Genomic DNA, 9876 nt, shown 5'->3' with positions numbered 1-9876 from the left:
AAGCCTTCTGTTGCTACTTCTGGCTGGATGGAGGGGGGAGGGGTTAAAAGAGACGCCGGGGGAGTTGCAAAAATAAAACAGGGTTTTTAAGAAAATAGGAAATGAAATCAGAGCTCAGGAATTTTGAAACACTTCGATCAAAATGTGGGAAAAAGGCAACAAACCCTAAGTCCTGTCGTGAGGCCGTCAGCATTGCCTTGTTTACAGAGAGTTTTCTGACTGCTGTTTGGTGTCATGGAGCACAGAGGGGAGGAGGGATGAAGAAATATCACTGCTGCTCCTCCATGCCCAGCACGAGACATTTCCCTACCTTGGCTGGAGCCGGGCTCCGTGCTGGCACTTACCCAGCACTTGCATCTCTAGGCTGAGCTGCTCAGTGCAATGCTGAGAGCAACCGATTTAAGGGATTCAGAGGTCAGCAAATCCTGCCTGCCAGCTGCAGGAGATGCGGCACGGAGCAACAGCCGCAGAGCAGCCCTTCCTTTCCAGCTGGGACTGGGCAAACATCACCACATGTGCCTAAAACCCAGAGCTTCCTGCAGCCAGGTGGGATGCACTCGGGTCTGATTCTTCCAACATCTCTGCAGGATGTTTAAGGTCCTGTTGCTGCACCAAGTTGGCCAGGTCCAGGTCTGCTTATGGCTGATCACACCCATGAGCTGTGCACAGCACCCAGTACATAATCCCTCCAAGCAGAACCAGTTTTTGGTCCTGAGAGCTGCACGAGGCCATGAAGCCCAGGTGAAGCAGCAGGGCCATGAAGGTCCTGTGTCACAGTATAAGATGCTACAACCTCTATATTTCTAGGGATCCTGCAGCCTGTCACTGCTGCCAGGAGCAAGATGGAGTAACACATCCATTCTGCCAAGCAGTGGGGCAGAGAAACCCCTCATTATTACAAAATGGACTGGTTCATCAGTACAGCATTCTCTGTGCCTGTTGCCCATCAATGGCTGAGGCTTCAGTTCAAGCTCTTCTTTGGAGCCATGACCACATAGATACACAGAATCATTTAGGCTGGAAAAGTCTACTATGATCACCAAGTCCACATCAACCCACCAACACCATGCCCACTAAATCATGTCACTCAGAGTCATTCCCTGCCAGCAGTGTGGCCTGAGAGCATGGAAAACAGAACTAGGGGTTACCTATGGGTCCAGTACCACGGCTTTGTCCTAAAGGACTCCAATCTCCTCCCACCCCAGGCTAGGAGAAAGGTAATTGCCCTTCCTTCCCAATGGGCTGTGCCCCCATGGTGCTTCTTCCCCTTCTTTCCAGCTCTGCAAGACAGAAGCCAGATCTAAATAAATAAATATAAAACACATAGAAAAGCAATTTAGCTTTGAAGGATCCCTGACTAATTAATTTTGGAGGCCAGGATCAGCCAGCCTTGCCTGCAATTACTCTGACCAAAAATAAAGACCTCCTTGAGACTTGCTGCCAAACGAGGGGCATTTCCACCCACAGCCCAGATTAAGGGAGAGAGGGGGGAAGATACTACCCTACCATCCCCTTGTTTTTTTACCCAAAGGTGCCCCCAGCGAGAGGAGTTTTGCTGCAGTGCAGCTCTGATGCATGCGAGGGACATGCATCGACAGTGAAAAAGGGAGGGCTCAGCTTGTTTGGCTTAATTAGAATAATGAAGCTGTGAGCCTAATAGGAGGAGGTTGGGAGTGCTGAGGCTGTAATTGGCAGAGATTGGGAAGCGTGAGGCTGTCGGCTGGCAGCCATATGGAAGCAGCAAAGTGAGGGTAGTGAGTGACAGCCCGAACCTGTGGCGCACTCATTAATTCCAACAGCAGAACCGTGATTGATGTGTCAGCTCCCTGCTGCTCCACGATTCGGGCGGCTGGTTCCACCTTACGTCTGCTGCTACTGCTGCAATCCCAGCTGCAGAAGGGGAGAAGAGGAGGAAAGAGCACGGAGGAGGGTGAGAGCTGTAGGAGAAGCAGGGAAGGATGCAGGGGAAGGTGGATGGATGTAAGGATGGATGGCAGGAAAAGGAAAAGGAAAAGGAAAAGGAAAAGGGAAAGGAAAAGGAAAAGGAAAAGGGAAAGGAAAAGGAAAAGGAAAAGGAAAAGGAAAAGGAAAAGGAAAAGGAAAAGGAAAAGGAAAAGGAAAAGGAAAAGGAAAAGGGTAGAAGGAGGGATGGATAGAAAGAAGAAAGAATGGAAAGATGGAAAGATGGAAGGAAGAAAAGGAGGAATGGATAGAAGGATGGACAGATGGAAGGAAGGATGGATGGATGTTCTAGCCTAGATGTTAGTACCTGCAAATACCTAAATTTGAAACAGGAGAGGCTCACCATCTTTCCCACCCTACAGTGGACAAGAGCAGCCCTTACAAAATGCCTACGGAGAAGCTATGCACTGCTCAGACTCCATTTCTGTTATTACTACAAAGCTTCCACCATGCTTCTGGCATTGCTATGGCATCATCAGACCTCAGTGTGAAAATGTGTATAAGGAGCAGTGTCCATTTGAGCATCCCACGTGGCACACTCCTTAAGAAGGCTCATCTGCCTGAGCATGCAGGGTAGGGAGGAGAGCCTGCCTCTCTCTGGGAGGAAGCAGAGCCTCTCAGAGGAAATGTTTGCAGGATACAGACCATGGCAGTGCACAGCAAAACTGGGGAGCATGGATAGAAATGCTTGGAGCACACCAGAATCAGGTTCCTGGTCTACAAACACTGGGCACTGGGAAGGGACTGGGCAGTGTCAGCTGAAGCAATTACCAGCTGTGAGCAGAAGATAGCTGTATATAAACCCTATTTAATTTCTATTCTGTCTGGCCCTGTTATTTTGAATCTTTTCCACTGACAAAAAGAAAGAAAAAAAGTAATTATTGTAGTTCTCCAAAAGCCAGCTTCAGTAGTTTAATTGTCCTTTTACCTCTCTTTAGGGAAGGAAAAATGCCTGGGCAGATCCACCTCAGTGCTGTGGTTGTCTTGGCACAGCCCCCAGGCAGCTTTCCCTCCTGGAGGCAGTCATGGCCATGGGATGTTGAGAGACATGAGGCAAGGAGAGCACCAGCTGTGACACCACGATCTGAGGTTTCATCCATCGCTGTCTGCCGGTGTGAATCAAGACTTCTCATCCCTCCTCCTGAGGAGAGCAGCTACCCATGAAGCAGGTAGGAGAACAGGGGATGAACTGCCAGAATGACAACTCATTTGGGTAAGGCTATCAAGCTTCATTTGCTTCGCCTTGTTGCCTTTGTGAAGGAGCACGCAAACTGAAGGATTACCTTGAGGAAAACAAGACTTCAGCTTTACCCACTCCACACATTCCCATAGTCCTCAGTAGGGGAAGCCAAGGCAGTTCCCCACTGTGTAGCTGCCCCCTATGTGCTGCAAGGCTAAGGAGGAAAACATGTTGCCTTCCCTCCAGGCTGCCCCACTGTTAGCAGATGGCCATCCCACTAATCCAAGGAAGCCAGAAAAGCAAGACAAAGAAGGAAAATTGATTTTGATTGTAGAGTTCCATCCTTGGAATTCCATACAGCTGGGGTGGCCGGAAGCTTTGTACCCAGTGCAGACACTTTTCTGGTGGGTATTCATTTGTACGATGAAGACCATTAGTTAAAGTATCTCAGAATAGCTCTCGTTTGCTGACTGCATGGTGAGGAGGAGGTTTCTGAGCAACCGGTACCTCCTACACAGTGATCATGGCAGATCCTGGGAGTGGGACGAGGCTTTTGCTCATGATGAAGCCAAGGAGTGCTTCACGCATCTCCGTCTGGGTGCCTTCCTAGTGCTCTGTCATGGCTGATGTCCAGGTAGTAGGGCCATGTATGAGCTGCAGGACAGGTCTTCTATAGCTCCCTCTGCATGTGAGAGGTGCCAGGCTGTGCCTGCTGCAGGACAGCCATAAAACCATGGCAAGGCAGCAAGCTCCTGGGAGTCTGGGTTAAGCAAGCAGTTGAGCAATCAGTTTGCTCTTCAACAAGGTTTCCTACCATCCAGCTGCCACACATCTCCTAACTGGAAAAACAGACTGTTGCAGGCTGTTCTCATCCCTGCTCTGACAGCCATGCTGTAATTTGCTCTGCAAGACAGCATTGACCTCGTTGCCTTTGGACTGATCACCACTGCAAAAGATGTCTGGCATCCAATCCAGCCTGTGGCTGCCCCATCCCTGGGGCTGTTCAAGGCCAGGTTGGATGGGACACTGGGCAGCCTGATCTACTGCCTTATTTAGCAATTGGCACTAGACAATCTTTGAGGTCCGTTCCAACCCAAGCCATTCTATGATTCTTTGAACAAAACACTGCAAATCTGTCTGATTTCCCTGCACATTCTCCTTCCTATAGGCATTTCCATGGGCTGAAATGCAGAATTCAGCAGGTTGAGAGACTGGGGCCATTTCCCAGGCTCTGTCCCTGCAACTCCTCATGTTGTCAAACTGTCCTCTAGCCACTGTAGCTGAGAAGATGAGACTGATGCTGATGCTCAGCTCTCCAGAGCCTCATAGGTCCTTTATGACTGGTGGACAACAGAAGGCAGTATTTGTTGAGTAGATAAGAGAATGGAAGTGATTGTGTGCCATCCCATGATTTCCTCTTTGTGGGCAAGCAGCACACTGATGGAGTGGGGAAGTAGGAAGATATTTGAGCTGGCCAAGGTACAAGGCTGGGCTATCTGAACTCCTCCTGTGGCTAGTCTTGGGCTGGAAAGGATATAAGGGATGAAGGCCAGGGTCCAGAGAGCCCACCATCCATCATGGCCAATGTAAGAGTAAATAATGACCCATAAATCTAAGACAGTGTCCCCAGAATTCCATGTGCTGGTGCTATAACCAGCCCCATGTGGCAGTGATGTTTTCCACTTGCTCATTCTGTGCCGTGAGTGGCCAGCTGTGGCTGAGCTGGGAGTACCCCACAGTGATTAACACAGTGATGCATTTGGCCACGGTTGCGAGCTTTTGGGCTGCATGGGTTGCATGACTGGGAACTGGAGCTGATTTGGTTGCAAACAAGCCCTGTGATGTGGATCTGCTCCTTAATCACATCAGGCTCCTCAGGTTTCCACCGTGAATACTCATAAGTTCAAAATTCACGTCTGAAACACATGCTGCTGCATCTTTGTGTAGAAAACATTCCTGTTGGCAAGCTCTGCAGGAATGCTTATAAAGAACAAATATCAAAGTGTGACAACCGCGGCTGATTACAAATAGCAGGAACATTTGCAGAGAGCTGCTCTGCAGAGCTGGCCCTGCACGGGGCTCCTCCGTCTGCTGGCAGCACAGAGCCAGGGCTGCCTCCGCTCTTGCCCATTGCAAGGAGCTGCTCTGAGCCACCAAAGGCAGGAAAAAATGGCGTAAAAGGTAGAAGGAGGGTGGCAGAAATGGACCAGAGAGAAAGAGAGGCCAGGAAATGAATGCTGAAAGCTGAAGCAATATTAGCTGGGAAAGGAGAAAAATTCAGCTCCTCCCGCAGCCTGCACAAAAGCAGGATGATGGACGTGCAGGAGTTATTCTTGTGCTGCCTTTTTAAAGCAATAACGAGGAGCTGGTTAAGAAAGCTCATGTCAGTGCTGCAGAACACACCGTCCCACTCCAGGACAACAAATTCCACTTCAAAATACCACAAAAAAACGTTCCTCCGAGCAAACAAAAGCCCTTATTGTGATATTTCTGGGAGCTCATTTGCATGCAGGCTCATAATATCATCGCAATGTATGTTGCCATGGGCATTCCCTCTGCATCCATGTCAGTGTATCGGTGCTAAGAGCTGCCTCCCTCATGTCAGACTGCCCAATGCTCTGTGGATTTTATGGGAATTGTGAATTTCTTGCTGGATGTGACCGACATAGTGGTGCTCCGATAATAGCAGCACCGCCTGCTAGCAGTTAGTGTGCTCAGATATTAAATAAATGTTCATGGACAATTTTCAGGGTACGTATTGTACCATCTGTCATAGCAGCACTGCTAGGCTTTAATTATGGTTTATATTCTGTCTTCGAGCACCTGGATCGTTGTGGTGGGTTTTTTTTTTTTCCCATCCTGTTATTCCTGATGGTCTGCTAAATAGTGCCTCGTTCCTGCTTGCTGCTATTCCCTTTGAGCAGGTGGAACAGCCATATAAATAGAAAGGTGTCAGAAGGTGTGCGATACGTGAGGGCATCTCTTGCTCAGACACTACCATATGTCTGAGCCAATTCTATGACCGCTTCTAGATTTATCCCTGGAATATTTTGCCTGGGCTAAACGAATTTCTAAGACAGATCCCAGCAGGAAGATGGAGATCCCGATGTATGAGAAACTCAGCCCAGCCCCAGTCCCGGTGCTCACAGCCAGGCACAAAGCAGCTTGCTTGCTCTCTCCCTCCAACCTGGGTATTTCAGCCCAATTTGCACTTGTCAGCTCAGCCATGAGGCAGCATGAACTGTAGGTTTGCAGCTCCGTGATAAAAGTCACTGCCTGTGGGATGTGAGCATCGAGGGATGGCTCCGAAATAATCACTAGGTTACGGGGAAGGAGGGCTGCGAGCCACACTAAAACCATTGGTGGAGTGAAGATGTGCTTGGTCAGCGAGCTGTGATGCTGATACAGCAGGGCAAGATGCACAGTGGAGACAGGTGGGACTGTGTCACCCTCTGGGGCTTGTCCAGTGACAAAGCAGCACTCTGAGTGTTGGCAGACTATGGACAGAACCCTTCAAGGCTCACAAAGTGAAGCTGCAATCTCACGACGCCCACCTAACAATTTTTAGCACGGCATCAAACTGCCCCTCAGCCCAGTTTGCCCAATGAGAAGGCGTGCATGAAACAATAAGGGCACAGACCCAAAAGAGGTGGGGAAAATCCAGGCTGCCAGATATACTCGCATCCATGATATGGCACTTCCAATGAGTAATCACTTGCCAATACATATGGTGTTTTTGTAGATGTGAAATGTCATGGAACATAACGTACTGATATGTTTAAAAATAAATTGCTGGGCTAGCTTAAAAAATAAATGACTGAAGTGATGGGAGCTACGGTGCATTTTGCTGCGGATTAATTTTGTCATTCGGTTTGGGTAAAGCTTGATTCAGGTGTCAAACTCAGTATTGACTTAATAAACAGTTTTTTTTTCCCCTGGCTCTCTGAGGAGTGTTGGGGATCGAGGTCAGTCTCTTAATTAATTTATGTAAATTGCTGTTTTCTTCTCCTCCGTTTAAATGTTAGTGATACCTGTCTTATCTCCTCAGAGCTAATTGAACAGCAACAAACACGGAACCGAAAGCAGAGCTTCAAGAAATCACATGGAGGTGTGGTGGGTTCACACCAGCATGAGCTCAGCTCCACCCCACTGCTCACTTAATGCATCAGGGGAGAAAATGTGGTGGCAAAAGGCTGAGGCTGAGATAAGGAGAAGAAGATCGCCCACCAAATACCATCACAGGCAAAGCAGACTCAGCATAGGGGAGCACAGCCAGCATAGCTCACAGCTCATCTCCGGCCATTGGTTTGGGTCCATTTGGAGCAGGGTGAAGCTGGCTTTGATCTGGTGTGGGGCAGCTCCTGGTCTCCCCTCCCCAGCTCCCCTTTTCCATTTTATCCCAAGAGCTCCCAACTAACTCTATGCTTTTCTCCCTGAGCCACTCTACACATACACACAGTGTGATTCCTCCAGCCACACAGCTCTGCACCAGGCCACCACTGAGGACTGGGTACAGCCTTGCCAAGATAGCAAATCCCAGCACCATTTAGATATGCTTTTTGTTTTCTTTCTCTTTTTTTGCCTTTCAGAACCGCATTCTCCTCAAGTTTTACTCTTCCAACAATGCCAAACTTAGAAGATTTGCTATTTTTGATGTCTGAAGTCCTTCTTACAGACAATTTCAGCTCCCCAGCTTGGTAAGAGTAGGCATGGGCAGCACTGATGAGCAAGAAAACCCCATTTTGTAATAGGAATAACAAAAACGTGATGTTTCCCCTCCAGATATACAGCACAGGAACCCTCCTCCGCCTGGAGGCACTCGAGGAAGAGCTTAGGAATGAAACTGAAAGGGTGATACAGAACAGGGAGATACAGGTTGTGCAACTCCTTGGTGGTGGAGATTGGGTTGCTGAGCAGGGCAGGGAGACCCAGAGACGGCACCGAGGGGTTTCACCTGTGCCCACTGAAACAATGAGGCTAATAATACAATTAATAGTGCAGATAATGGAGCTAACCCCTAGGCAGATGCATGGGAAGAGCCTGGTTTCTTGAGGAAGATAACAGCAGCAACAAGCAGCAAATAGCAGGTATTTCCACGAGGTCTGGAAGATTATTAATCTCAGTTTCTTCTGGATCTTCGTCGCTGTCTAATAATAATAATAATAATAATAAGAAGAAGAAGAAGAAGAAGAAGAAGAAGATAAAATCAGGCTTGGACAGATAATGGCAGGTTCAGCAAGAAACCACAAACAGACTTTCAAACCAAATTTCAGGTTGCTTGTTGGCTTTGTGGAGCTGTTTTCTTTGTGAGAACCTGAACACCCCCAGAGATATATCCCAAAGGCTTTTGTTCCACTTATTTATTTATTTCTTTAGCTACCTATTCATTTATTTATCCATCTAAGAGAACTTAAATTGGTCAGGGCTTGGACTCAATGCTCCTCGTGCATCCTTTTAGCTCGGGATATTGGAGATATGGGCTGGGCTGTGCCGATGGCCGCTGGCAATCCAGCTCCCAGCTGGAGCTGCTCCGGGACACCTCTCTGTCTCCAGCTGAGCCCATGACAACTGCTTCTTGGAGGTGGCTCCTGCGGAAGCAAATTCGGTGCTGCAACAAAGTGTGAGACCGTGGGAGGCGTCTACGCTCGCCCGGGCTCCTCCGCGGCTGGCGGCGAGCCGCTCCGCGCCAGCCTGGCAGCCAGCTGCCACCGTCCGTATGGCTCTGCCCACATGCATCCCCTCTGCAGCGATTTCCCAATGTGCAATATCAACATTGCAGGAGCGCAGGATTTTTGCATGTAATTATCCCAAGGTTTATTTGAATAAAAAAGGCGGGGGGGGGAGGCGAGGAAAAGCCCTCCCGTATCTTGCAGATCATGCAAAGTCTAGCGGCTCTGCTAACAGAGCTGGGAAGAGCCTGTAGACAGCGAAGAGCCCAGACACAGCCATATCTGTATTTGCTTTGAAGTGTGCTGCTAAAACATGTTGCCATCGAGATCCTAAGCCCCACATTTTAAAATATTCATTGCCACAGCCCAGATTCTCTCCCAAGCAGCAGAAATCCAGGCAGAGACAAGAATCTATCTGGCATCCCCTGGTGGCTTCCTTTCTCCCTGCGGCGATGGGAGGACAAGTAGCAAAACAGGACAATCCCAGATCTTCATTGGCCATGGCCAGGTCAAGAAGAGTGGTTGTGTCTTGGGTCTCTGTGACAGGGAGTGCTGGGGTAAGGAAACCACAGTGAGGTATTTGTCGTAATATTCATAGACCCATAAGAGCTGTGACAAGGAGCCTTGGTGGGCTCCTGCAGTGATACCCCTTGGGAACATCTGGGCACATCTGGTGATGTCCAAGCAGGGTTTGGGATGTGCATGGCACCCAGGAGCATGCACACGGGTGAACTTGTTGTGTAGAACATGGGGTGACCACTGCTGCCTCGGAGGAGATTCATTTAGGCTGAGGATGCTGACCCCAAGTATGCGAGCACTCTGCTGCATGGATGGGGCAGAGGAGCCCATGGGCTCAAACAGAGCCTTCAAATAGCAAAGTGAATCTGCAGCCACACCATCATTTCTGAGGGTCACTGTTAAAGGAGTCCGGGTGCTCTTAGGGCATGGAGCATTAGTCTCTGGTTATTGTCCTGGCAATTTGTATAATGGATTAGGACAGATTAGCCCAGTATTCAGAGTCACTGGGTTGCTTTGCATGTACCATGGGCAAAGGATTCAGGCTGT

At 48.9% G+C, this 9876-nt stretch overlaps 1 long non-coding RNA gene across 1 annotated transcript; it reads left to right on the top strand.

Moving 5' to 3' along the window:
* Nucleotides 1–1633: 1633 nt before the first annotated feature.
* On the top strand, nucleotides 1634–7106 carry LOC146757939 (uncharacterized). Its single transcript, XR_014935482.1, has 2 exons — nucleotides 1634–1930; nucleotides 2901–7106. It is a non-coding gene; the product is annotated as an uncharacterized LOC146757939 (long non-coding RNA).
* Nucleotides 7107–9876: the final 2770 nt, after the last annotated feature.

The sequence above is a fragment of the Coturnix japonica genome, chromosome 18 (genome assembly GCF_054131305.1).
Source record: "Coturnix japonica strain WE chromosome 18, WE-NBRP24, whole genome shotgun sequence".
NCBI classification, from domain to species: Eukaryota; Metazoa; Chordata; class Aves; order Galliformes; family Phasianidae; genus Coturnix; species Coturnix japonica.
The sequence above is the reverse complement of the archived record's forward strand: the minus strand, read 5'-3'. Positions and strand labels throughout refer to the sequence as shown.